This window comes from Sinocyclocheilus rhinocerous, unplaced genomic scaffold, assembly GCF_001515625.1.
Source record: "Sinocyclocheilus rhinocerous isolate Xijiao unplaced genomic scaffold, SAMN03320098_v1.1 scaffold910, whole genome shotgun sequence".
NCBI classification, from domain to species: domain Eukaryota; kingdom Metazoa; phylum Chordata; class Actinopteri; order Cypriniformes; family Cyprinidae; genus Sinocyclocheilus; species Sinocyclocheilus rhinocerous.
Window position 1 is genome coordinate 359,102 of NW_015667266.1, and position 27,245 is coordinate 386,346.

General features: G+C 36.4%; 1 pseudogene; it reads left to right on the forward strand.

Moving 5' to 3' along the window:
• Nucleotides 1-8,300: 8,300 nt before the first annotated feature.
• The window catches only part of LOC107733388 (eukaryotic translation initiation factor 4 gamma 1-like), a 19,638-nt pseudogene continuing 693 nt past the window's right edge, over nucleotides 8,301-27,245 (forward strand).

Consider the following 27,245-nt stretch of genomic DNA (forward strand, 5'->3'; position numbering starts at 1 on the left):
TTGCATAACAAATCCCATGGGGCAGTTAGTGACGCTACTTTGAAACTTGCCAAACTGCTTTTAATTTAAAGTAGTTAAAATAGTCAAAAATTATTAATTATCCTTAATGCTAACACAGTGTAGCTAATTACAGTTAGTTATGTAAGGGAGAAATATATTAATATAATAATAATAATAATACATAACTAAATAATAATAAACTTTAACTAAAATTACAATTAATACAGAAAATAAATTAAAATAATAGTAATAAATCTTATTTAAAAAATTGTATTTAACAAAACTGATAGTAAATCAATGATACTAAAATAACACTGATGTACTGATGATTTAGAGATCTAATTTATTAAGATGATTTCTATAATCATCTTAAATGGAAACCAATTATAATAATCTAGATGGTCTGTGCAAATAATTTATAAATAAAATAAAAAAATCCATCCTACTTTATTGATCTCAAATCATCTTGACATTATGCGGCTGTGCATGTCTGAATATCCATTTATGTGCTTATTTTAAAATGTTTATTTTAACACAGAATCCAATTTATGGAATTGGGATCAGAACTGATCATGTTTTAACAAGAAAGCACCAGTCTTATTTTAGTCTCGCTTATAGTTTTTATTAATATTTTAAATAAGATTTTTATATTTTCATATTTTCTCTTTTTTTATTTTTATTTTAAATTTTTTTGTGTTTTTGTCAAGTTTATCATTTTTTATGCTTATATTGTTTATATTTGTAGTTTTATAGTTTAGAGTTATAGTAGTATATTTTATATTTGTAGTTATTTTAGTATAAAAATTTAAACTGAATGGAAATGAGATGTTTCCTTGGCAGCTAGCTTAAATAAAATAAGTTTAAGTTTTTATGTTTTATTTCAGTTGATATTTATTTTATTTCACGCAACGGAAATGTTATTTTATTTGGGTTTAGTTTCAGTTTTAGTTAACGATAATAACCCTGCGCAGGACGTTCTGCCTACAACACACACACACTCACACACACTCACTCACACACACACACACACTCTCTCACACACATACACACACACACACTCTCTCTCTCTCACACACACACACTCACTCAGTGTATTGATTCTGCTGACTCCTCCCCTTTCTAAACTCTGTCCCGGTCAGCTGACCGTCTGTACCGTTCCTAATTGTGCAACTCTAAAGAAGGGGGAGGATTGTAGGCCGCAGAGAAAAATGGCCTGAAATGGGATTGTCAGATGGTGCCTGTGTGTGTTTTTGATCAGTCAGTCTCTCTCTCTCTCTCTCTCTCTCTCTGTCAGTACCGTCCCTCATACGTGACCCCTCAGCAGTATCAGGTGGCCGGTTCTCCTGGTTTCTATCCCGGCACAAGCCCGGCTGATTACGGTACGTATGGAGACAGGAAGCAGTAAATCCGTGTGTGTGTGTGTGTGTGTGAGAGAGAAGAGTGTGTGTGTGTGTGTGTGTGAGAGAGAAGAGTGTGTGTGTGTGTGTGTGTGAGAGAGAAGAGTGTGTGTGTGTGTGTGTGTGAGAGAGAAGAGTGTGTGTGTGTGTGTGTGTGAGAGAGAAGAGTGTGTGTGTGTGTGTGTGTGAGAGAGAAGAGTGTGTGTGTGTGTGTGTGTGAGAGAGAAGAGTGTGTGTGTGTGTGTGTGTGAGAGAGAAGAGTGTGTGTGTGTGTGTGTGTGAGAGAGAAGAGTGTGTGTGTGTGTGTGTGTGAGAGAGAAGAGTGTGTGTGTGTGTGTGTGTGAGAGAGAAGAGTGTGTGTGTGTGTGTGTGTGAGAGAGAAGAGTGTGTGTGTGTGTGTGTGTGAGAGAGAAGAGTGTGTGTGTGTGTGTGTGTGAGAGAGAAGAGTGTGTGTGTGTGTGTGTGTGAGAGAGAAGAGTGTGTGTGTGTGTGTGTGTGAGAGAGAAGAGTGTGTGTGTGTGTGTGTGTGAGAGAGAAGAGTGTGTGTGTGTGTGTGTGTGAGAGAGTGTGTGTATGTGTGTGTGTGTGTGTGTGTGTGTGCGAGTGTGTGTGTGACTTCTTGAAGTGGGAATCTTCACTGTGGATCAACTGATTCATTTACTGTTTAGTGAAATTGACGAGGCATTTCCCTCATTAAATATTTGGGTGATTTTGTTGTCACTCTGTTTTGAAACAGTTGTGGTTGTCATGGTGGTCAACAGTGGTTGTCATGGTAACCGGCCCAGTATTCCGAAATCGTCATGGTTATGGCGTCACGACCGTGAGCACATTAACATACGACCGCCCACATTCATTGATCACTCACTTATTCAGTAGTCAGAGCTCATTTAAATATGGAAGTCTTAAAGGTACAGTCACAGAAATAGCCCGTTTAATTTTATAAAGATCTGAGAGAGGAGGAACTACAGTGCTAGTTGTTTCTCTTTTTGTTCTTTATTTCTTTTGTTTGTATTTCTTTCTTTAATTTTCTTTATTTGTTCATTTTTATTTATTCTTAACTTTAACTTTCTTTCTTTTTTCTTTGTTTCTTTCCTCTATTTAATTGTATTTTTCTTTAATTTACTTTATTTGTTCATTTTTATGTGCTTGTTTAATTTTCTCTTTCTTTATCCTACTGTTTCTTTCTATCTTTCTTTCTATTATTTCTTTATTTGTTCATTTTTAATTATTTATATTTTTCTTTCTTTTATTTATATTTTCTTTTTCTTTTTCATTGTTCATTTTTATTTACTACTTTCTTACTTTCTTTCATCTAATTTTATTTATTCGACTTTTTTCTTTCGCTTTCTTTCATCTATTTATTGAATTTATTTTATTTTGTAAATTTTTTTTTACTTTTCTTTTTCTTTCTTTCTTTCTTTTATCCAATTTTATTTATTTGACTTTTTTAATTTTTTTCGCTGTCTTTTTGTTTTATTTTTATTTTCTTTCTATTTATTGAATTTTATTTGTATTTTTTAATTGATTTTACTTTACTTTTCTTTCTTTGTTTGTTTTTTTTATTTCACTTATTTAATTATCTTTTTGTTTTATTTTAAATAAAATAAAACAAAACAATTTTAAATAGTAAAGTACAACTTTTGACATTTTTGTCTTGCATACACAAACAAAATACAGTTGCACAGTTTTAAAGTAGTAACATGACAGTGATGTTAATAACATTATAATCAATAATATAAAATACAATAGATTAAAATGGAATAAATGTGCACAATAAATAAAATTAAAAAATCTAATAAATTGAAATAAAGTACTACTTTTGACTTTGTTTTGCATAGACAAACAAAATACAATGAAATTTTTTAAAAGTAGTAATATGACTAATGTTAATAAAAATAATAATATATAATAAAATACGATAGATTAAAATAGAATAAATACACACAAAAAAATTAGTTCACGCAAAATAAAAATGGTCAGTATTTACTCAGTTTATACTATTGTAGGATTTATTTGTGTTGAATTATTTTTAAAAATAATTCATTTTTCATTTGCAAATCAAATCACATTTTCGCTTAACCCATACACACAAGGGCAACAGTTAAAGTAGTGTGAGTAGTTTTATTAATTCTGTTTATATATATATTAATATTTCTTTATCTAATGTACATTTGACTTGCATCTCTCACCGTTCCAGAAATTAAGCTGTTTTGACTTTTTTATCAGCAGTTTATTTCTGAATGAAGAATTATGTGTTCTAGTGAGCCGTATGTCATCTATCCAGATTAATTTGTTAATTTCATGCCGCTTTAATTGCCGCAAACTGAACAAATCAAGGCTTTTAAATGACTGGGCGACGTGCAGAGTTCATTTAAGACATGGATATGCAACAAATGCAGGTTTATTATAAACATCGTTCCTGTTTCTGAACCGTTTGCAAAGATTTGTTTCTTGTTTCTTTCTAATTTTCCTTCTTTGTATATTTTTATTTGTGATTTTCTTTTCTTTCTTTCTTTTTACTTTATTTATCTTTCTTTTTCTTTCTTCCTTTATTTTTCTTTTATTTATTTACTTTTTCTTATATTTAATTAATTTTATTTAATTTCTTTAATTTTTCGTTTTTGTTTTTTCTTATTTTATTTTTCTTTCTATATTTAATTAATTAATTTATTTATTTATTTTTTGTTCTTTCTTTGTTTATTTTTACTTTATTTATCTTTCTTTTTCTTTCTTCCTTTTATTTTTCTTTCTTATATTTAATCTAATTTCTTTCTTTAATTTTTCATTTTTGTTTTCTTTCTTTCTTATTTTATTTTTCTTTATATTTAATGAATTTTATTTCATTTCTTACATTTTTCATTTTTGTTGTATTTCTTTCTTTGTAATATTTATATTATATATTTATGTTTTTATATTTTTTTCTTTCTATTTAATTTCTTTCTTTTATTTACTTTGTCTTTTTTGTTCTTTCTTTTTTCTTTCTGTTTATTTTATTTATCTTTTTCTTTCTTCCTTTATTTTTCTTTCTACGTTTAATTTCTTTCTTTTATTAAATTTATCAATTTTTTGTGTTCTTTCTTATTTTATTTTTCTTTCTAATATTTAATTAATTTAATTTCTTTCTTTTATGTAATTTGTCTTTTTTGTTCTTTCTTTCTTCGCCCTTTTCTTGTGTTTTGGATGCATTTTAGTATCTTTTGGTTTGGTTTGTCCTAGTGATGCACCGAAATATCAGCAACCAGAAATATTCTGCCGAAAATGAATTTTCAGTTTCTACTAAAATAGTTTTGGAGTGCCAAACTCATTGACCGATTACATATTCCTTAAACATTTACTCAAACTGTTGTCGTCATTATCCAGTGTATGTTTGAATAAATCATTTTACTACAGACACTTTTTAAATGTTTATATTTTAGCCATGATTTGGAATTCCTGTTCAGTTTCACGTGAACTTACATTGTTTATCAATGATATACACTTCAGCCTGCGTTATTTCATCTTCATTTTAAAAACAATCACATTTAACGGTGCAAAAACTGCATTACCCATGATCCTGTGGAGAACTATCTACCAATGATAGATCTGCAGTGACGTCCACTCCCATAAAGCTCTGCAAATTATGTAATCGAGACATTTAAGCTACATTATTTCTATACTTATAATCAGCAACTTTGAGTAGTTGAGTGTGTGATGTGTTGAGCGTGGGTTTGTGCTGTTATCAGGCTTTCTGGGAACTCACAGCTGGACCGGTGGACTTTGAGTCCTCGAGTCTCGCTCTCGGGCCTCACTGAGGTTTCATTTCAGAGGAATAGAAACTGAGAAAGAAGAGGGAGAAGGAAAGGGAGAGAAAACTGAAACCAGGGTTGGGTGTAATGCATTAATTACTGTAATTTAATTACTTTTGCATTGAAATATTAATGTAAGGGATTACTCTGCATTTTTATGTAATTTAATTACAGTTGCCCCTGATGTAACTGCATTAAATGCTGTATAGACTATAAAACATATAGTGGATTTAACATCAAAGTGTAACATCTAATGTTAAAATGTATGTTTTTAATGTAACCATTTACATTGTCATTTAGCAGAAGCTTTTATCCAGATGAGGACAATAGAAGCAATCAGACCAATAAAAGAGCAATAATAGTGCTGTGACAAGTCTCGGTTAGCCTAACGCAGTACACGGAGCAAGGGTTTTTATATAATAGTAGATAGAATAGAAAAAGAATGGGGAACGCTAGTGTTAGAGGCTCTTTTTTATAATAATAAAAATAAAACAAGTCAAAAGAACAGAAATGGAATAGAGAGTGCAAGTGTTAGAGGGTCTTTTTTCTTTCCTTTTTTAATAAAAATAAAACAAGTCAAAATAATAGAAATAGAATAGAGTGCAAGTGTTAGAGGGTCTTTTTTATTTTTTTTATTTTTAAAATAAAAATAAAAAGTCAAAAGCAATAGAAATAGAATAGAAAATGCTAGTGTTAGAGGGTCGTTTTTTATAATAAATAAAAATAAAACGAGTAGTAAGAATAGAAATAGAATAGAAAATGCTAGTGTTAGAGGGTCATTGTTACAATAAATATAAAGAAAACAACTAGTAAAAATAGAAATAAAATAGAGTGCAAGTGTTAGAAGGTCGTTTTCTTATTTTTCTGTTTTTAATAAAAATAAAACAAGTAGTTAGAATAGAAATAGAACAGAGTGCAAGTGTTAGAGGGTCATTTTTCTTTTTTTCTCTTTTTTTATAAAAATAAAACAAGTCAAAAGCAATAGAAATAGAATAGAAAATGCTAGTGTTAGAGGGTAATTTTTTATTTAAAAAAATAAAAATAAAAGTAGTAAGAATAGAACTAGAATAAAGTGCAAGTGTTAGAAGGTCTTTTCTTCTTTTTTTAATAAAAATAAAACAAGTCAAAAGAATAGAAATAGGATAGAAAATGCTAGTGTTAGAGGGTCATTGTTACAATAAATATAAAGAAAACAACTAGTAAAAATAGAAATAAAATAGAGTGCAAGTGTTAGAAGGTCGTTTTCTTATTTTTCTGTTTTTAATAAAAATAAAACAAGTCAAAAGAATAGAAATAGAATATAAAATGCTAGTGTTAGAAGGTCATTTTTATAATAAATAAAAATAAAACAAGTCAAAAGAATAGAAATAGGATAGAAAATGCTAGTGTTAGAGGGTAATTTTTTATTTAAAAAAATAAAAATAAAAGTAGTAAGAATAGAAATAGAATAAAGTGCAAGTGTTAGAAGGTCTTTTTTTCTTTTTTTAATAAAAATAAAACAAGTCAAAAGAATAGAAATAGGATAGAAAATGCTAGTGTTAGAGGGTAATTTTTTATAATAAATAAGAAAACAAGTAGTAAGAATAGAAATAGAATAGAGTGCTAGTGTTAGAAGGTCTTTTTTCTATTCTTTTTTCCCTTTTTTAGTAAAAATAAAACAAGTCATAAGAATAGAAATAGAATAGAGAGTTCCAGTGTCAGAGGGTCGAGTGTTTTTTTTTCTTTCTTAGAATTAGAATAGAGAGTGCTATAGAGTTAGAGTGTCAAATGAAAACCTCCGTTTTAATTATTTGGTCAATTCAAAAATAATTTATGCAATTTTATATGATTTATTTTAAAGAATTAAACGTGTGGTTTCATGTCTGTTCTTGTATTGTTCAACTGGTTGAGGTTGATGTGGGATTTACTGTGGAAAATAATTAGTAATTCAGTACTTTCTAGAGAGAGTAATTAGTACAGTAATCTAATTACACTGTTGAAGATGTAATTAGTAACTAGTAATTCATTACTTTTATGCGTAACTGACCCAACACTGACTGCAACCAGGGTTATTACCTAAAACTAAAACTATTAAAAACATTTTTGTTAGTTTAAATAAATCTGAAATAAAATCGAAATATTAGATAAATTACTTCATCTAAACAATATTAGAATTGATACAAAATTAGATACAATTTTGATACAAAATTAAAATTGCTCATTCAAACGTTCATTTTACGATGAGCTGTATTTGGAGTTAATAAAATAAATGCTGTATAAGATAATTTTGTTTTTATTTCTATTTTATTTTTATGGTATTTTTAGTTTTTTTTTTTTTTTTTTGGCTAGTAAAGTAGTAGAAAAATTAGTAGCAAGTGTCTTCTGCTCACCAAAGCTGCATTTATTTGATTAAAAACACAGTAAAAGCAGTGAAATATTATTAGTTTAAAACGGCTGTTTTCTATGTGAATATCTGTTAAAGTGTAATTTATTTCTGTGATGCGCAACTGTATTTTCAGCATCATTACTCCAGTCTTCAGTGTCACATGATCTTCAGAAATCAGTATAATATGCTGATTTGCTGCTCAAGAAACATTTCTGATTATTATCAATGTTGAAAACAGTTCATATTTTCGTGGAAACGGTGATGCATTGTATTTTTTGTCTTTACGGTTACTTTTATGCTGGATAAAAAGTCCCAAACTCTTAGTCAGTCTCTCTGTAGAGTCATCCGGTTCAGTTCTGTCGCTCCACGTGGCTCTTAGTCTCCACCCCGTCTCGCTCTCTCTCTCTCTCTCTCTCTCTCTCTCGCTCACGCGCGCACGCACACACACACACATACACACACCGCTCTCTCTCTCTGTCTCGCCTCTCTGTTCGGTGTGGTGGGCGTTCCACATTCCTGTGCACTCATTTCACAAGGCCAAACTCTCTCTCTCTCTCACTCACTCTCACACCTCCTCTCCTGTGAGAGAGAGTTTGAGGCCCACTTCGGCCCAGGCAGTGTGTGAATGTGCTGCCCACTTTAGTGTGTCTGAGTTAGGCTGAGTTTAAACTCCAGCCCCAGGATGAGCCAGGCCTAGCAGAACTCAACCTCTCCGTCCGAGGGGAGGAAGGTAGGGAATGTGCTGCCTCATGCGCGCGTGTGTGTGTTTGACTCGGAGAGCTGGTGAGTCGATGTATAATTCCTTGCGTAAAGTGCAGATAAGTCGGGCAAACAATCAGATTTGAGTTTGTGCGAGGAAAGTTTCCAGGCTGTTGTGCATTTGCTTCTTTATAAGGTGCTGCACTGCGTGCGTATGTGCGTGTGTGTGTGTGTGTGTCAGAGACATTCGTAGCATATTTAGTCTCTCACAGCACTGAGAAATGCTTCTTGGGTTAAATCACTCGCTGTTGTTGTTTTTCTGTTTATATCGTGACTTATTCGTGCTTTAGTCTTTTCATGTGCTGCATGTTAATGTCTCTCTCTCTCTCCTTCTCTCTCTCTCTCAGCCATGTTCTCATTCCTTCTGTTACGTGTGTTGAATGTTTCTCTGTAGATCAGGATCAGAGACCCTAATCAGGGAGGTCGGGACATCACAGAAGAGATCATGTCAGGAGGTCGCAGCGGCTCCACACCCACGCCTCCACAGGTAATGAACACACACCTGAACACATCAACACTCACGTCAGTCCAAATGACTTGTTGTCATTTTTGCATAACAGAAAGTTAATGTTTAGTCATCATTTACTCACTCTCGCATCAGACCAAATGACTTACAATTTTCATTGTTGTGTAAACTAACAATAAACGCTCTCATGTCAGTAGAATGACTTGTAAATAATTCATTTTTGCATAAACTAAAATGCAAGTTTAGTAGGGATGTAACGATTCACTCAACTCACGATTCAATTCACGATTTTTTTTTTAACAAAATGAGATTTAAGACAAATTATAAATTAAATGTGTCCTTTTATTAATGCTTGGACACAATGTTGCACATTTCTTTGTGAAATTGAAATATAAATATGCTTTATACAGAGGCAAGATGAAAATAAAATAATACCATCTAAACTTTTCTAAAGACAGTAAGTTCCCCTCAGACATACATTCATATAAACTCCTACCCCTAAATGAATCGTGATTTGTTTAGCATCTCAACCGATTTGAATCGTCACATATTTTAATCGATTTTCAACCGGCTCGCGGTTAACCGTTACATCCCTAAAGTTTAGTCATCATTTACTCGCTCTCATGTCGGTCCAAATGACTTAGAAATAATTTCCATTTTTGCGTAAACTAAAAATGAATGTTTTATCATTTAATCTCATGTTGGTCCAAATGTCTTAATATTTTTGGGGTTTTTTTTGTAAACTAAAAATTAACCTTTTGTCATAATTTACTCTCATGTCGGTCCAAATTACTTAATAATTTCCATTTTTGCTTAAACTAAAAATTTACGTTTTGTCAATTTACTCACTCTCATGTTATTTTAAATTTGTAATTTTTTTTTTTTGTGTGTGTAAACTAAAAATCAACTTTTTGTCATAATTTACTCACTCTCATGTCGGTCCAAGTGACTTATAAATAATGAATTTTTATTTTTGCGTAAAAAAATACACACGCAGCCCAACGGTGACAACGCCACACCTGCAGTTGCCATGACAACCAGATCGGAGTTTCCTATCCCTCCGGGCGAAAGCCCGCTACCCGATGCTCCGCCGACTCCGCCCCCTACCAGTCTGATAAACGATACGGTAGATGCTCCACCCCCAATGCCTGCAGACGACGCCCACGCGACGCCCACTGTGGTGGAACCGCCCACCTCTAATGGTGCAGAAGCCACACCCATTAAAAGCAAAGAGGAGGGGCCTGTGACTGTAACACTTCCTGTCCCCGCCCCCAAGGCAGAGCCTGCACTGGAATCACCAATAGCGCAGCCCGAAGAGCTCCAGCTATTCAACGGAGTCCCGGTTAGCACCGCCCACAAAGACATCAGTCCTATCGCCAAGCCGGACATCACAAAAGAAGCGCCGCCGGTTACCGACGACATCTCTGATAGGACTGTCAAAGAAATCCCCCCTCAGATTGTCAAGGAGACTCCCGTTGCGGTTGTTAAGGAAGTGCCAGCTCCTATTGTCAAGGAGCCTATTCCTACTGTTGTCAAGGAGACCTCTGCTCCTGTTGTCAAGGAGATGGTCGCTCCTGTTGTAAAGGAGACCCCTGCTCTTGTCATCAAGGAGACGGTCGCTCCTGTTGTCAAGGAGACCCCTGCTCCTGTCGTCAAGGAGACAGTCGCTCCTGTTGTCAAGGAGACCCCTGCTCTTGTCGTCAAGGAGACGGTCGCTCCTGTTGTAAAGGAGACCCCTGCTCCTGCCTTAAAGGCGACTGTCCCTGTGGTTGCCAAGGAAACGCCTACACCGGTTGATGTAGAAGCCCTTCCGCAGGTCACCCAGGAGACTGTTGTCAAGGAAACACCTGTTGTCACGGAGATCCCTGTCGAAACGCCACCTGTCGTCAGGGAAACACCTTCACTCGCTGCCAAGGAAACCCCCGAACCACTTTTCAAAGAAGCCACTGCCCCTTCAGAGGTAGTTTCTGAAGCCACACCCCCTCCGACAGAAGAACGAGAGGACACGCCCACTACACAGACCACTCCCTCTGAGAATACTATGCAAGGTATGATCATTTGTGCTTTGGAAATAGTAAGAGTTGTGTGCTAGTATGTGAATCCAGATGTTCTAAAATGTAAAATAACAGTGCCAGTGTTTAATTTACAATTATAATATTTATTAATATTTTGAATTAACTTATATTTTTATATTTTCAGTTTTCTTTCCTTTGTTTTTAGTTGTTTTCTTTTTTTCTTTTTTTTTTTGTTTAAATTGTAGTAATTTTGTTACGTGCTTAAGCTTTTTTTTTATTGAGCTTTATTTTTATTCCAGTTTTAGTTTTATCAACTTTAGTATTTCAACTTAAACATTTTAATTGAAATAAATGTGTAAGTGTTTCGTCTAATAGTTTTTCATCTAATATTAAAATTTTATTTCAGATTTCTGTAGTTTTAGTTTTAGTTAAAAACAACACCACTACATATTTGAATTGTTGCCACAAGGGGAGCTATAGTGTGCTTTTTCGTTTTGTAATGTAATATAGCACTGGTGCAATTTTAACATTATTTATGTATGATTATAGTATTTATTAATATTTTGAATTAACTTATATTTTTATATTTTCAGTTTTTTTTTTTTTTAGTTGATTTCTTTTTTTTTTTGTTTAAATTGTAGTAATTTAGTTACGCGTTTAAGCTTTTTTTTATTGAGCTTTATTTTTATTTCAGTTTTAGTTTTATTAAGTTTAGTATTAGTAACTTTAGTATTTTTAAATTATTTTTAGTATGTTTTGAATGTAATGTAGTACCGGTGCAATTTTAGTATTATTTATGTGCGATTATAGTATTTATTAATATTTTGAGTTCATTCTTTATTTTATTTTATTTTATTTTTTACAGTTTTTATTTCAATTTTAGTTTTGGTGATTTCATTATAAGGTCTTTTTAAAATATTTTAGCTTTATTTTTGTTTCAGTTTTAGTATTTATAGTTTTTATTCGTTTTAATTCTAGTTAACAATGACAACGCAACAAGTGTCCAAGTGTTGCCACAAGGGGAGCTATAGCAGACATTAACATAAACTGTTTTTTTTCAGTCAGTCGTACAGAGCAACAGTTCGAAGAGAATCCTTGAGCAAGTTTATATCTAGCTACCTGAATAATAACATCTGGTTTAATAACATTTGAAGGAAACTCTAGCGCCCCCTTGAGTTTGGAGGTTTGATACCATCACAGTAATGCATGTTAAGTAAGATTTCACACATACTCTCTGATTAAGCATTTTCTTTGCGACCAATAAAAAAAAAACTATGTAGTATGAATGTAATCCGGACGCACTTCGTCCATCAGATGCGCACTTCAGAATCTCGCTGGAAATAGAGGGTCATTCGAGGACTTGTTGCATGCTATTTTATGAATACATTATTTTGTTTCGCCTACTATGTAGTAAGGAAGTACACAGCCTAGATGTTAAACCAACAGTTAGTGTTTGCATAATTGCATGAGAGTCTGTTTCTAGCCTGAAGCTCCTTCCACCGCTGGAGTTTGTGTTTTATATCATAGTTAGTGAACGCCGTTGTCTGTTTGATTTCATAGTGCATTTATCTTCATACTCAGTCTGTGTTTGTGTTTGCAGTGGTTTCTGTGCCAAAGAAGAAGAGAAAAATGAAAGACCTGAACAAGAAGGAGGCAGGAGATCTGCTTGATGCCTTTAAAGAGGTCTGTGAACGGTTTGAGGCCAGAAACGGTTTATTTGTATTCAATAAGAGCAAAGTAGTTCAAGGCCTGTTCATTTACATTTTATGCAAAGTAACTTGCATTGCTGTGAGCCATGTGAATCCAAGACGAAACCATTTTTGAAACATTTATGGGCTTTAATGTAAATAAAACAGATTTCGCTTGCAATGCAATGCACTGATTCAAGCCATCAGTGAAATGTTATGGATTTGATTTCTTCGAGTATGGACCGATTCGGTGTGATTATGGTATGATTAAGATGGAAGTGAGCTGTTGTCTTGTTTTAAAGCCCACACCACCTGAGCCAGAGGCCACACCCCCAGTGAAGGCGGAGCCAGAGAGTGCCCCGCCCCCTGCTGAAGAACTGGAGGAGACTTGGGAAGAGAAAGAAGATAAACTTGATGCTGAAAACATCAAACCAGAGAGTACCACCCTGAGTTCACCCACCGAACAGAAATACCAGTATAAAGAAGGTAAATCAGCATCTGATACACTTCAAAGGTGCTGTGCTGTAATACTAGCACTTACCAATTCTGTTCTATTCGTTTTTATTTAATAACAAAATAAAAAACACCTTGCTGTGTGTACTGTGTGTACAGACTTGTATTCTGTTGCTCTCTTGTTGATCTGAATGCTTCTATTGTCCTCGTTTGCGAGTCGTTTTGGATAAAAGCATCTGCTAAATGATTAAATGTAAATGTGCTCATATAACATAATTATTCAGATCACCGATTATGGTTGAAAATTAGTGACAAATATATTTTTCTGATAAAAATGTGATTTTTTTTTTTTTTTTAAGGGCCAAATTTTTTGATGATTTTATGTCAATAATTTTTATTTATTTATTTATTTCCATCACTAAATAAAAAAATAAGACAATAAAAACAGCTTTATATTTTTATATATACACATTCTTATTATTCAGGGATATTGTAGTTCACTAAAACTAAAACCATAAAAAACATTTTCATTACTTTAAATAAAATAAAATATTTAAAAAACTTACATTTTTCATTTAATTTAACTTGAAAGCTTGAAACAAAAACTAAAATAAAAATGAATATAACTATATATAGACATTAAAAAAAATACTAATAAAAATGAGAGAGAAAACAACTAAATTATTTTTTTTTTTTAATTAATAAAACAAAATATAAAAATAAATTCAAAATATTAATAAAAACTATAATAGTATCTCACTGATGCTTAAAATAACACTGATTCATGTCCAAAACACATACATGTACATATTTTTAAACAGGTACACATATTTGTGTTTATGCTTAATTTACAATAATTGCAAAACATATTAATTTAAAAATAATGTCATAATAGTTTTAGAGCTGACTCTTCATTTATCCTGGTAGGAAATAAACGTCCAAAAAATCCAAAATACGTATCTTAGGAACGACAAACTGTCTGTGTTTTAAACTGCATTAGATGCATGGCCGAATCAAAGCAGAATCGCTAATAAAAATGTCCTTGTTTCCCGCAGAACAATGGAAACCCCTGAACCCCGAGGAGAAGAAGAAATACGACCGGGAGTTTCTGCTCGGCTTCCAGTTCATCAACGCCAGCATGCACAAACCTGAGGGTCTGCCGCAGATCTCAGACGTGGTGCTGGATAAGGTAGCTGAAGCTCTCACACACACATATTAATTAATTTTTTAACGATAGCCTTGCTATAAATAAATAATTAAATAAATAAACATGCTATAATTAATTAATTTAAATAAATTAGTTATTATTTTTTTTAATATAATACATTATAAATAATTTAATTAATTTATAATTTTTAACGATGGACTTGATGTAAATGAATAAAATTCTAAAAATATATATATATGTAAGTATAATGCAGATCTTTCTCTCTCACTAGCCGTCTGGTCTGAGCGGTCCTCGTCGTTCAGGTCAGGGTCAGCGCGGGAAGGAGCCGCGGAAGATCATCGCGAGTGTTTCCCTCACCGAAGACGTGCAGCTGAATAAAGCGGAGAAGGCCTGGAAACCGATGGGGAAGCGCAACAGCCGCGCCGACGAAGACGAGCCCGAGTTCCTGAAGACGCAGGAGCTGTTCAAACGCGTGCGGAGCGTGCTGAACAAACTGACGCCGCAGATGTTCCAGCCGCTGATGAAGCAGGTGACGGAGCTCACCATCGACACCGAGGAGCGTCTGAAGGGAGTCATCGACCTCATCTTCGAGAAGGCCATCTCTGAGCCCAACTTCTCCGTCGCCTACGCCAACATGTGCCGCTGCCTGATGGGGGTGAGTGTGGAGACAGCAGCTCCTGCAGCGTCCGGTCTGTGTGAAAGTGTTTAATCATCTGTCTCTAATCGCAGCTGAAAGTCCCCACCTCAGATAATCCTGGAGTGACGGTGAATTTCAGGAAGCTGCTGCTGAATCGTTGTCAGAAAGAGTTTGAGAAGGACAAAGATGATGATGAAACGTTTGAGAAGAAGCAGAAGGAGCTGGATGCCGCCACAGTGGTAAACACACTCACACACACACACACACACTCACACACCACACACACTCAAACACACACACTCACACACACACTCACACGTTCACACTCACACACACACACACACTAGGGGTTGCACCGACTAGTCGACTTCAGTGCTCTGCCATGACGCTTTAAGCTTGACGTCGACTAGTCGCTGGTCCAATAGAGGGCGCAACAGGATAAGAAATCAGATGTCATTTTCAAAATGTTCTCCGCATATTACAAGAGCTTGTCACCCAGCGATAAGCACTGTTATTCAACGAAATTGACGTTAGAGTGGGATAGTCTTACAGATCCGAAACAGGGATGATGGTTTTTGTGGGCGGAGCCTATCTGGAGGCAGAAAATGACGGTGTAGTCTATGGAGCCATGGAATAAAAGTCCATAAGTAAACTGTAAAATTACAATACTAATATTTATGGCTGGCTTAATGTCTTCATTTTTTTCAAACGTTAAATCGTTGGGGAAAAACACTTAATTCTAACTCATGCAGTGTTTTTATTTAAGTAATACATACAGCAACGTCAAATAGCACGACATACTGTCACGTTTGATTGCTGTTTTAAACGTGTTATGATTCATATCAAGAAGACAGTATGTGAATATGTATATACTTATATATTTACATAGTACAGAGGCTTTTATGACGTCACTTCCTGTCTCTGCCCCTTCAGGAAGAGGAGAAGCAGAGGTTGAAGGAGGACCTTGAGGACGCCAAAGACAAAGCCCGGCGACGGTCGCTAGGCAACATCAAGTTCATCGGCGAGCTGTTCAAACTGAAGATGCTGACGGAGACCATCATGCACGACTGCATCGTAAAGCTGCTGAAGAACCACGACTTGGAGAGTCTGGAGTGTCTCTGCCGCCTGCTCTCCACCATCGGGAAAGACCTGGACTTCGAGAAGGCCAAGGTGACACTCGCGCATTACACAACATTACACATCATCTCATGCAGCAATAATGAATACTATAATACTATATTAATGATACTAAAATAAAAATGGGGGAGTGAGGCAATAAAATTATTTTTATTCCATCTTTGGCAGTTGTATTTGTAGTTTTACTACAGTATATATTTTTTAAAGATTATTTAAATGTATTATTTAAAATATTTATTTCAATAATATGTAATTTCAGACTCATGCTTATGTTCTGCTGTATTTCTTTGTCTTTTCAGCCCCGAATGGATCAATATTTCCACCAGATGGAGAAAATTATTAAGGAGCGGAAAACCTCTTCCAGAATCCGCTTCATGCTGCAGGACGTTCTTGATTTACGACGGGTAAAAACAGTCGAAATAGACTCTGTGTGAGATTATTTACTTCCTTATTTTTGCATTATTGTGAACAGTTCGTTAGTCCACATTATTCTAAATAAAATGTTTGGCGCCTTAATCTTTCAATTAAAATGAAATAACTTGAAACTAAAGTCGAAACTTTGGAATATTACGATATTTTTTATGTTTTTGAAAGTCTTTTCTACTCACCGAGGCTGAATTTATTTGATCAAAAATACAGTAAAAATAGTATAATATTATTAGAATGTAAAATAGCTGTTTTCTATGTGAATATCTGTTAAACTGTAATTTATTTCTGTGATGCGCAGCTGTATTTTCAGCATCATTACTCCAGTCTTCAGTGTCACATGATCTTCAGAAATCATTCTAATATGCTGATTTGCTGCTCAAGAAACATTTCTGATTATTATCAATGTTGAAAACAATTGTGCTGCACAATATTTTTGTGGAAACTGTCATACACTCAAAAGAAATTAATACTTTTATCCATCAAGGATGCATTAGATTAGTCAAAAGTGACAGTAAAGACATTTATAAAGTCAGCTGCGCATCACAGAAATAAATTACAGCTTAACAGATATTCACATAGAAAACAGCTGTTTTAGATTTCAATAATATTTCAGAATTTTTACTGTATTTTTGTATATAATTATTCCAACATTTTGCAGCAAAACTGAAGTGCATAAAAGAGAGATAGGGAATAACAGCGACACAGTGGGAAAATCCGGCTTGTTTTCAGCGTAATGTTTCTTTCTGAGCTCGTTCTCTCTGCGTCCCTCAGAATAACTGGGTCCCGCGGCGCGGAGATCAGGGGCCGAAGACCATCGAGCAGATCCACAAGGAGGCGGAGCTAGAGGAGCACCGAGAGCAGGTCAAAGTTCAGCAGCAGCTCCTCTCCAAGAAGGGCAGTGCAGGAGGAGGAGGAGGAGGGGTGGGGCCCCGTGGAGGCCCCCACACACCCGGTTCCCGTGGCAACCAGGCCCCTGACGACGGCTGGAACATGGTGCCCATTTCCACCAAGAACAGACCCATCGACCCGACGCGCCTCAGCAAGATCACCAAGGTCTGATCCACCTCCAATACATTTATTATTGATTATTGCTAAAGTCTGATCTATAAATAATCAATAAGAAGGTTTTTCAGTCCACTGATTTCAACCGTTAGTGGATTTACTGTAGCAACTCTGGCAGAAATATTATATTCATACTAAATATTACTATATACTGTTGTATTATTTATATACTATTACAGTTTTTTTATTAATGTTTTGAATTAACATTTATTTTTACACTTTCTGTTTTTAGTTTAATTTCTTTCTTTGAAATCTTTGTGTGCTTTCGTCATTTTTAGTAGTTTATGGTTTTAAAATATATTATTTAGTTTATTTATTATTTAGTTCGGTTCTAGTTTTAAGTGCATCAACCTAAACTTGTTTAAGTTAGTTGCCAAAGCAACATTTCTGCTGCTAGTTTTCATCATTTTTCAGTAAAAAAAAAATTATAATAATGTTTTTAATGGTTTTTGTTTTAGGTAACAATAATTGATAAAAGTGTTATATTATTAATATAATTAATTTATTAAAATATATATTATACAAAAATATAAAGTTTGTAAATGTCTTTCAACGATTACGTTAGGTTGCAGTTTTTTTAAGATTATGAAAATTATTTTAATTTATTATTTTATTTATTTCAGTAATTTAATAACACTCGCATGTTCACAGTTCTCTGATGTCATCTTATATTGAATAATTTTTAGTTAATGTTTTTTATTTTAAATATTGACATTATTTTGAAATATTTTAAATTTACGTTTTTATGATTTAATTCATTTTTTGCTTTTCGTCGACTCACAAAATCCCTGCATTTTGAATCAGTTTTTATTTTTCTGTTTTCTATTTTCATTTTAAAGGGGTCATATGATGCGATTTCAAGTTGTCCTTTCTCTTTTTGTCATTTTTAGTGCATTTGGGCTTCTTTTTTTTTATACACGTCTATATTGCATTTATTCATTTTTATTACAGTTTTTGTTTTAGTTATTTAAAGTTCAGTTAAATAAAAATAAGTTGGTTTTTTTTATTTTAATATGAGAAATAAGTTTTTTAATTAGTCATTTTGTTGGGTTTTTGTCATTTTTAGTGCATTTGGGTTTGTCTATATGGCATTTATTTATTTTTTTAGTTATTTAAAGTTTAGTTAAATAAAAATAAGTTTTTTTATATTTTCTTTTTAATATGAGAAATAAGTTAGGTTTTTTTATATCTTATTTTTTTATTTCACTTAACATTTATTTGAAGTATTTTTTGTTTATGTTTGAATTCTATCTGTTTGATAAACTCTGACTTGCTCTCAGTATCACCGCTGAACACTAATGCTGTGTGTGTGTCGTGCAGCCGGGCGCTTTGGACTTCAGTAGTCAGCTTCTTGCCCCCGGAGGCAAAGGCTCGTGGGGCAGTTGGGGCAAAGGCAGCAGCGGGGGCTCCGGAGCCAAACCCAGCGACAGCAGTGAGTGTGTCACGCCTGTGATTGTGTTGTGCACCGCATGAGACTCTGAGCTTTGTTTACATGTGTTTTCCAGCCCAGGATTCTGGTCGTACCAGCACTTTGAACCGCTTTTCAGCACTTCAGCAGCCTTCCTCCTCTTCATCATCATCATCATCATCATCCACCAACATCGACTCTCACAGGTCAGAGGTCACGCTCCGTTTAATACGGATATAGAAATGGGGGGGGGGATGTTTCTGGTTGGACAGGGGTATTCTAGTTTACCAAAAGTAAAACCGTAAAAAAAAAAAAAAACGTGTTACTTGAAATAATATACAATATAAAATATTTAAAAAAAGGAAAAGTAATACAAATTTTTTAAAAAATTATTAGAATGTCTTGCTGTAAATGATACTTAGGAAACATTTTTTATTCAAAAGTACATTGACATAAAAAAAAAAAAAAATTGTTTTGGAAAAATATTAGAAATTTTATCAATTTTAAGATTGTATATAATTGTTACTTTATTTTTTGCTTTATCTTGTTTGTTTGTAAAAGTATTTCTAAAATATTTAAATAAAACGTTTAAATATTAAAAATATATATTTTTCACTTATGATGTAGATATGGCATAAAAGGATTAATAAATAGACAAATACATCAAACTATAAAAACTTTAAAATTGAAGTCAGTATATAAAAAAATAAAAACAAATTCAAAATATTAATAAAAACTATGCCACATGATGTGCAGGTAAACAGATTTTTTTTTTTTATATATATATATATATATTAAATATATATAATATTTACATCATTGCTTTGCAGTTCTTGAAGCGTTGTTATTAAGACTATTTTAAATGTTATTATTCTTGAGTTTGCCATGAATATAGCCTTTGATGCTGAAATTAAAAACAAAATAGAAAAATATAAATTTAAAAAATATACATTTTATCTAAATCTAAATATGTGAGCCTGGAGCACAAAAGCAGTTACTGCATTTCCCTCACGAATCCCAGTTTGGGAAACTGCAAAATTTAAGCCATTCATTTTATTTTATTGCAATATTAATATTATTATTTATTTATATTACCATTAATACTGCAACATTAGTTAATATTATTATTACAGTATTAGTATAACAAGTTTCTGTCATTGCAATATAATTGACTTCAGCATTACTTATTCCTGTTTTTATGTCATGCAGATGGAACAAAACACACACTGATGATATTTTTGACAGGTTTTGTTGTATGTGTGTGTAATTTTTCAGCAGTGAAGAGAGAAACTGTTCCCACTCCTCCACCTGCTTCCTCCAAACCGGCGCTGACGGAGGACGAGCTGGACAAGAAATCCACTGCCATCATCGAAGAGTATCTGCACATCAATGACATGAAGGTACACACACTCACACACTCACACACACACTCACTCACTCACTCACTTAAGCCCCGTTCACACCGCCAGCGACTTTTTCGCTGTATGTCGCTAGACTCTGTGCTGTGAAGACGCTTGTGGGCGTTCCTACTGCTGTAGCTCAATTTCATTTTGTAGTTTAGCTTAGTTTGAGGTCATTTTATGCATTATTTATTTAATAGTCTCTCTTTTTAGAAGGATTTATTTTCCTAAGTAATCGTGATTTTTATATGAGCAATCTAATTAGGGTTGGGTACCAATATGGCACCGGTATCTATGTAACCGGTATGTACTAGAACTGAATCCGAACGCAGATTTCGGTGCCATGCCCGAGCGATCGATTGAAATAATTGTCCTCTGGTTCTCCGAAACGGACGTAAGAAGCATCATCACCGGCACCGCACGTGAAAAATAATTTCCCGACTGAGAAAATGCACGTGAACTCAAGTCAGAAAACTCTAATAATACAAATCCAACACATCTTTATAGTAACGAGAGTGCATGTTGTTTTCACAACTCGGGAAACGAGAGCATCCGAGGAGCGCGTGAATTCAGTAATTACACTTGCTCTGATGCCAGCAGGTAGCCTTCCGTTAACTAGCAATGGATTATAAATATACTTAATTATTATGAAAATACCAGAGGTTGTTGCAGTCAGGGGTTTATTGTCTTTGTTTTATCATTCAAAACGTTTATATGTTCTGTTAACTCAGTTATAGATATAATAGCGATGCCTTTGTCCATATAAGGGATTTCCTGGAGATACCCAACCCTAAATCTAATATCAGTTCTTGATATCAATCCTTTTTTCAGATATTTATTAAATTAAATCATAATCCAAATAGATTTCAGAAAATTAGGACCTCAGTGCCAATACCCAGAAAAAAGTTTGTGTTATTATTGTTATTATTGCAATATTCATAATATTATTTATTAATTTTAATATTGAAATATTAGTTTTAATAGTTTCTTTTATTTAAAAAAAAAATTTTTAATGCCTATAATTTACATAATAAATAATAATTTAGCATTCAGATACGTTAAAATCGCAAATATGGAAATATTATGGAATATTTGGATTTGTGCCGAATGAGAGAGGCAGGATACACGAGCACAAAGCTCCATTTCGCAAACAGTCGAGTGCACAAGCCTTTAAAGTATACTCCTTCGTCTGTGTCTGTGAGACACGCATTCAGAGTCAGCACATGGTCACTGTCTAGTGGGCTTTGTTTTCAAGTGCGGAACTCACTCATTCGCTGTTCTTCTGCTAGCGGCCGGTTATCAAACAGCGTTGCATTGCTGCGGGCGCCCCCTTCTGGAAGTTTTAGAAATGTTGTTTTTATTTTATTTGCCCTTTTTATTTAGTTTTGTTTGTCATATACTGTATGTATATATAATGCAGTCTAATGAATGTATTGCTAATGCCTGGCGCAGGCTGTTGGAGGTGCTGGAGGTTGCGGAGGACATGGCGATAGATATTCCTCACATCTGGCTGTATCTGGCTGAGCTCATCAGTCCCATGCTGCACGAGGGAGGGATTCCCATGGGGCCGCTCTTCAGGTGAACCTGCAAACCCAATAAAGCCACACAGAAATCAATCAGTAAATGACTCTGGCAGTAAGATATGAGGAGCAGCAGATGAGCGTCTGACCTCTGACCTGTTCACAGGGAGGTGTCTAAACCGCTGGTGCCTCTTGGGAAGGCTGGAGTTCTGCTGGTGGAAATCCTCAAGCTGCTCTGTAAAGCAATGGTAGGACGCTTGTGTGAATTTAAGATTAGGATAGCTTTATCGGCACAGTGAATGGAATCTTTACATTGCCAAAGCGTTAATAGCACTAAGCATTCAAATTTACAACATATACACACAAACAGACAAAACTAGATAGTCTGTGATTTAATTAAATAAATAAATGCACTTATTTAAGACAGAAGCGCGGCACTGTGTTCATTTACACGCGAGCGGCTCATGATCCACTGTTTTCAGTCTCAGCAAATGCTGCTTCACACATATTAATCTCTGCATCTGCTCTGAGTTTGAGTCGCTTATATTGTGCATTTCAGAATGCAACGTGCACCGATTATCTTCACAAATTTGTATTAAACCGCTTATAAACCCGTTATCAACAAAAGAAAAGCTTCCCCGCGGTTTCCTGCCAGAATTAAAGTTCAGTGCTTTAACAACTGAAAGTGAAGAAGAAAGCCATAAATATTAGTATTTTAGTTTTACAGCTTTATTGTAAAATAAAATGAAATAAATTAATTATATATATATATATATATATATATATAATTAGTGCTGTCAAACGATTAATCGCATCCAAAATAAGTTTTTAAATTTTTGTTTACTTTTTTTAATTTTTTAATTTTACAGTGAAATTACATTAATATTTTTTGTTTTGTTTAATAATTGTACTTGGTAATAATAACCATAGTAATAATAATAGTTATTATATTATTATTATTATTAATATTATATATAATATTATCTTATTTCATATTGATATATATGATCACAAACGTTCTGGTCAAATTGTGCAGCCCTAACAAACAAACCTGCAAACCTGGAGTTTTTTATTGTATTTTAAATTGCAGTCACATTTTTTATCAGAAACATCGGGATTGTTTTTTCCCTTTTTTCCCCAAATCATTTAATCCTGCTCGCCGTGTCCCAAATTGCTTGCTCATTCACTACAAAGTGATCGACACTGAGTGAGCTAATTCCAATGCTAATTTAAATACCTGTTGTACACTATAAAGTGCATTGTGGGTACAGAAGAGTGAACTACATAGGGAATGATTGACACACCACATAGCGCACTATATATTCCAGCTCTTGTTCTGAATGAAGTTCTGAAAGCGTCCGTTCTGAACTGTTTCCTGTTTCCTGTCTCAGAGTCATAAGAAGGTGGGAGCGATGTGGAGAGATGCTGCGCTGAGCTGGAAAGACTTCCTGCCCGAAGACGAGGACGCCAATAAGTTTGTCACTGAAGAGGTTTGTGATGAATTCAGTCGTAACAGCAGCAGAGTGATCAACAGCGGCATTCTTGCATTATAATGTTAAACTGTAGGATTGATAATCCCTTATGTAATGAATGTGTGTGTGTGTGTGTGTGCAGGGAGTTGAGTTCACTCTGGGTGAGGAGTGTGTGAGGAAGAGCAGTAAAGTGAGTCCAGAAGACATTTCTAGAGAACTGGAGCGACTCCTGCAGGAGAAAGCAGACAACCAGAGGATCTTTGACTGGGTGGAGGTACGAGTGTGTGTGTGCGAGTGGGAGTGCGTGTTCGAGTGCGTGAGTGAGTGCGTGTGCAAGAGGGAGTGCGTGAGCGAGTGTGTGAGGGAGTGTGTGTGCGAGAGGCAGTGTGTGAGGGAGTGCGAGGGCAAGTGTGTGTGCGAGAGGGAGTGCGTGAGCCAGTGTTTACGACTGCGAGTGTGTGAGGGAGTGCGTGTGCGAGAGGGAGTGCGTGAGCGAGTGTGTTTACGACTGCGAGTGTGTGAGGGAGTGCGTGTGTGAGAGGGAGTGCGTGAGCGTGTTCGTGTGCGAGTGGTAGTGCGTGAGCGAGTGCGTGTGCGTGAGTGAGTGCATGTTCAAGTGGTAGTGCGTGAGCATGTTCGTGTGCGAGTGGTAGTGCGTGAGCGAGTGGTAGTGCGTGAGCGAGTGCGTGTTCGAATGCGTGTGCGAGTGGTAGAGTGCGTGTTCGAGTGCGTGAGTGAGTGCGTGTGCAAGAGGGAGTGCGTGAGCGAGTGTGTGAGGGAGTGTGTGTGCGAGAGGCAGTGTGTGAGGGAGTGCGTGGGCGAGTGTGTGTGCGAGAGGGAGTGCGTGAGCGAGTGTGTTTACGACTGCGAGTGTGTGAGGGAGTGCGTGTGTGAGAGGGAGTGCGTGAGCGTGTTCGTGTGCGAGTGGTAGTGCGTGAGCGAGTGCGTGTGCGTGAGCGAGTGCATGTTCGAGTGGTAGTGCGTGAGCATGTTCGAGTGGTAGTGCGTGAGCGAGTGGTAGTGCGTGAGCGAGTGCGTGTTCGAGTGCGTGAGCGAGTGCGTGAGCGAGTGTGTTTGCGAGTGGTAGTGCGTGAGTGAGTGCGTGAGTGAGTGTGTGTGCGAGTGGTAGTGAGCGAGTGCGTGTTCGAGTGAGCGAGTGCATGTTCGAGCGCGTGTTGAATTGCGTGTTCGAGTGCGTGAGCGAGTGCGTGTTCGAGTGCGTGAGTGAGTGCGTGTGCGAGAGGGAGTGCGTGAGCGAGTGTGTGAGGGAGTGTGTGTGCGAGAGGCAGTGCGTGAGGGAGTGCGTGGGCGAGATCGTGTGCGAGAGGGAGTGCGTGAGCGAGTGTGTTTACGACTGCGAGTGTGTGAGGGAGTGCGTGTGCGAGAGGGAGTGCGTGAGCGAGTGTGTTTACGACTGCGAGTGTGTGAGGGAGTGCGTGTGCGAGAGGGAGTGCGTGAGCGAGTGTGTTTACGACTGCGAGTGTGTGAGGGAGTGCGTGTGCGAGAGGGAGTGCGTGAGCGAGTGTGTTTACGACTGCGAGTGTGTGAGGGAGTGCGTGTGCGAGAGGGAGTGCGTGAGCGTGTGCGTGACCGAGTGTGTTTACGACTGCGAGTGCGTGTGGGAGTGGGAGTGCGTGTTCGAGTGCGTAAGCGAATGCGTGTGCGAGTGCGTGTTCGAGTGGGAGTGCGAGTGTGTGTTCGAGTGCGAGTGTGTGTTCGAGTGGGAGTGCGAGTGTGTGTTTGAGTGGGAGTGCGAGTGCGAGAGGGAGTGGGAGTGCGTGAGCATGTTGGAGAGCGTGAGCGAGTGTGTGTGCGAGTGGTAGTGCGTGAGCGTGTTCAAGTGCGTGAGCGAGTGCGTGAGTGAGTGCGTGAGCGAGTGCGTGAGGCGAGTGCATGTTCGAGTGGGAGTGCGTGAGCGTGTTCGTGTGCGAGTGGTAGTGCGTGAGCGATTGGTAGTGCGTGAGCGAGTGCGTGTGCGAGTGGTAGTGCGTGAGCGAGAGCGAGTGCGTGAGCGAGTGCATGTTCGAGTGGTAGTGCGTGAGCATGTTCGAGTGGTAGTGCGTGAGCGAGTGGTAGTGCGTGAGCGAGTGCGTAAGCGAATGCGTGTGCGAGTGGGAGTGCGTGTTCGAGAGCGTGAGCGAGTGTGTGTGCGAGTGGTAGTGCGTGAGCGAGTGCGTGTGCGTGAGCGAGTGCATGTTCAAGTGGTAGTGCGTGAGCATGTTCGTGTGCGAGTGGTAGTGCGTGAGCGAGTGGTAGTGCGTGAGCGAGTGCGTGTGGTAGTGCGTGAGCATGTTCGAGTGGTAGTGCGTGAGCAGTGTTGGATTGCGTGTTGGATTGCGTGTTGGATTGCGTGTTCGAGTGCGTGAGCGAGTGCGTGTTCGAGTGCATGTTGGAGTGCGTGAGCGAGTGCGAGTGTGTGTTGGAGTGCGTGTTGGAGTGAGCGAGTGCGTGTTCGAGTGCGTGTGCGAGTGCGTGTTGGACTGCGTGTTGGAGTGCGTGTGCGAGTGCATGTTCGAGTGCGTGTGCGAGTGGTAGTGCGTGCGCGCGTTCGTCTGCGAGTGGTAGTGCGTGAGCGAGTGCGTGTGCGTGAGTGAGTGCATGTTCAAGTGGTAGTGCGTGAGCATGTTCGTGTGCGAGTGGTAGTGCGTGAGCGTGTTCGTGTGCGAGTGGTAGTGCGTGAGCGTGTTCGTGTGCGAGTGGTAGTGCGTGAGCGTGTTCGTGTGCGTGCGTGTGCGAGTGCGTGTTCGAGTGCGTGTTGGAGTGCGTGAGCGAGTGCGTGTGCGTGTGCGAGTCCATGTGAGAGAGCGAGAGAGTAAATAAATAGTTGTTGGTTTCAGTGATCTTTGACCTGTCTCTCTCTGCAGGCCAATCTGGACGAGCAGCAAACATCATCGAACATGTTTGTCCGGCCGCTGATGACTGCTGTCTGTCAGTCTGCCATCATCTGTGAGTCTCTTCATCCTCCTCTAATCACACTCGAAACAGGATTAACGCACATCATTCAGCGGGAAATAACGTGAGGCGGAGCTCGATTCTATACCTCAGGATTTGATTGTGTGTTAACGGAAATGAAATATTAAAAAAGCAGCTAATTGCCAAGGCAACAGTTCTAGTTTTCATGTAGTTTAACTTGATGTACTAAAATAACTAAAACTAAAATAATAGTTGATTAAAAAAATATATTTTTTAACTATTTAGACATTAAAATAAAAACACAAGAAAATTTCTGGAACTTTACCTAAAATTAAATTGAAAGCATTGAAAAAACTTGTTTATAATAATATAATAAAAAATGTAGAATTATTTATAATGCATGTGTATATATATACATATATATATTATAATTAATAATTGTAAAATAAATAAAAGTTTTTTTTAATGAACTGGGGTTCTTGATGGAACTGCAGGAGGTTTGTAAGTTGTTTAAAAATTAATTAATGTAATAATTATTTATAATGAATATATATGAATATTAAAATTAAATATTAAAATAATTGTAAATTAAATAAATAATTTTAAAATAACTGGGGGATCTTGGGGAAACTGCAGGGGGTTTGTAAATTGTTGAAAAAGTAATTAATGCAATACTTATTTGTATCTATCAAAATTAAAACACGTATTAAAAAAGATACAATAAATGTTTGTTCACCTGCATGTCATGTGACGGCTAATATTAGAGAACCCTGAACATGCAAATGTGTGAAATATTTCGGGCAGACTTCAAGTAAACTGACAAAAATGTTTGGAATCCCTGCATCAGCAGAAGAGATTTGTTTTCTGTATAATAATGTAAAAAAGTAAAAGTCATGTTGGCTTTAATGTTGTTTGCATCCTGTGATTGTCAAGGTGAGAATCCATATAAAGTAGACACTAAAGAAATGACGCAGAGGGCCAAGCTGCTGCAGCGCTACATTAAAGATGAGCAGAAGGAGCTGCAGGCGCTGTACGCCTTACAGAGTCTGATGATGCAGATGGAGCAGCCGCCAAGTGAGTGTGTGTGTGTGTGTGTGTGAGTGTGTGTGTGAGTGTGAGTGTGAGTGTGTGTGTGTGTGTGAGTGTGCGTGTGTGTGTGTGTGTGTGTGTG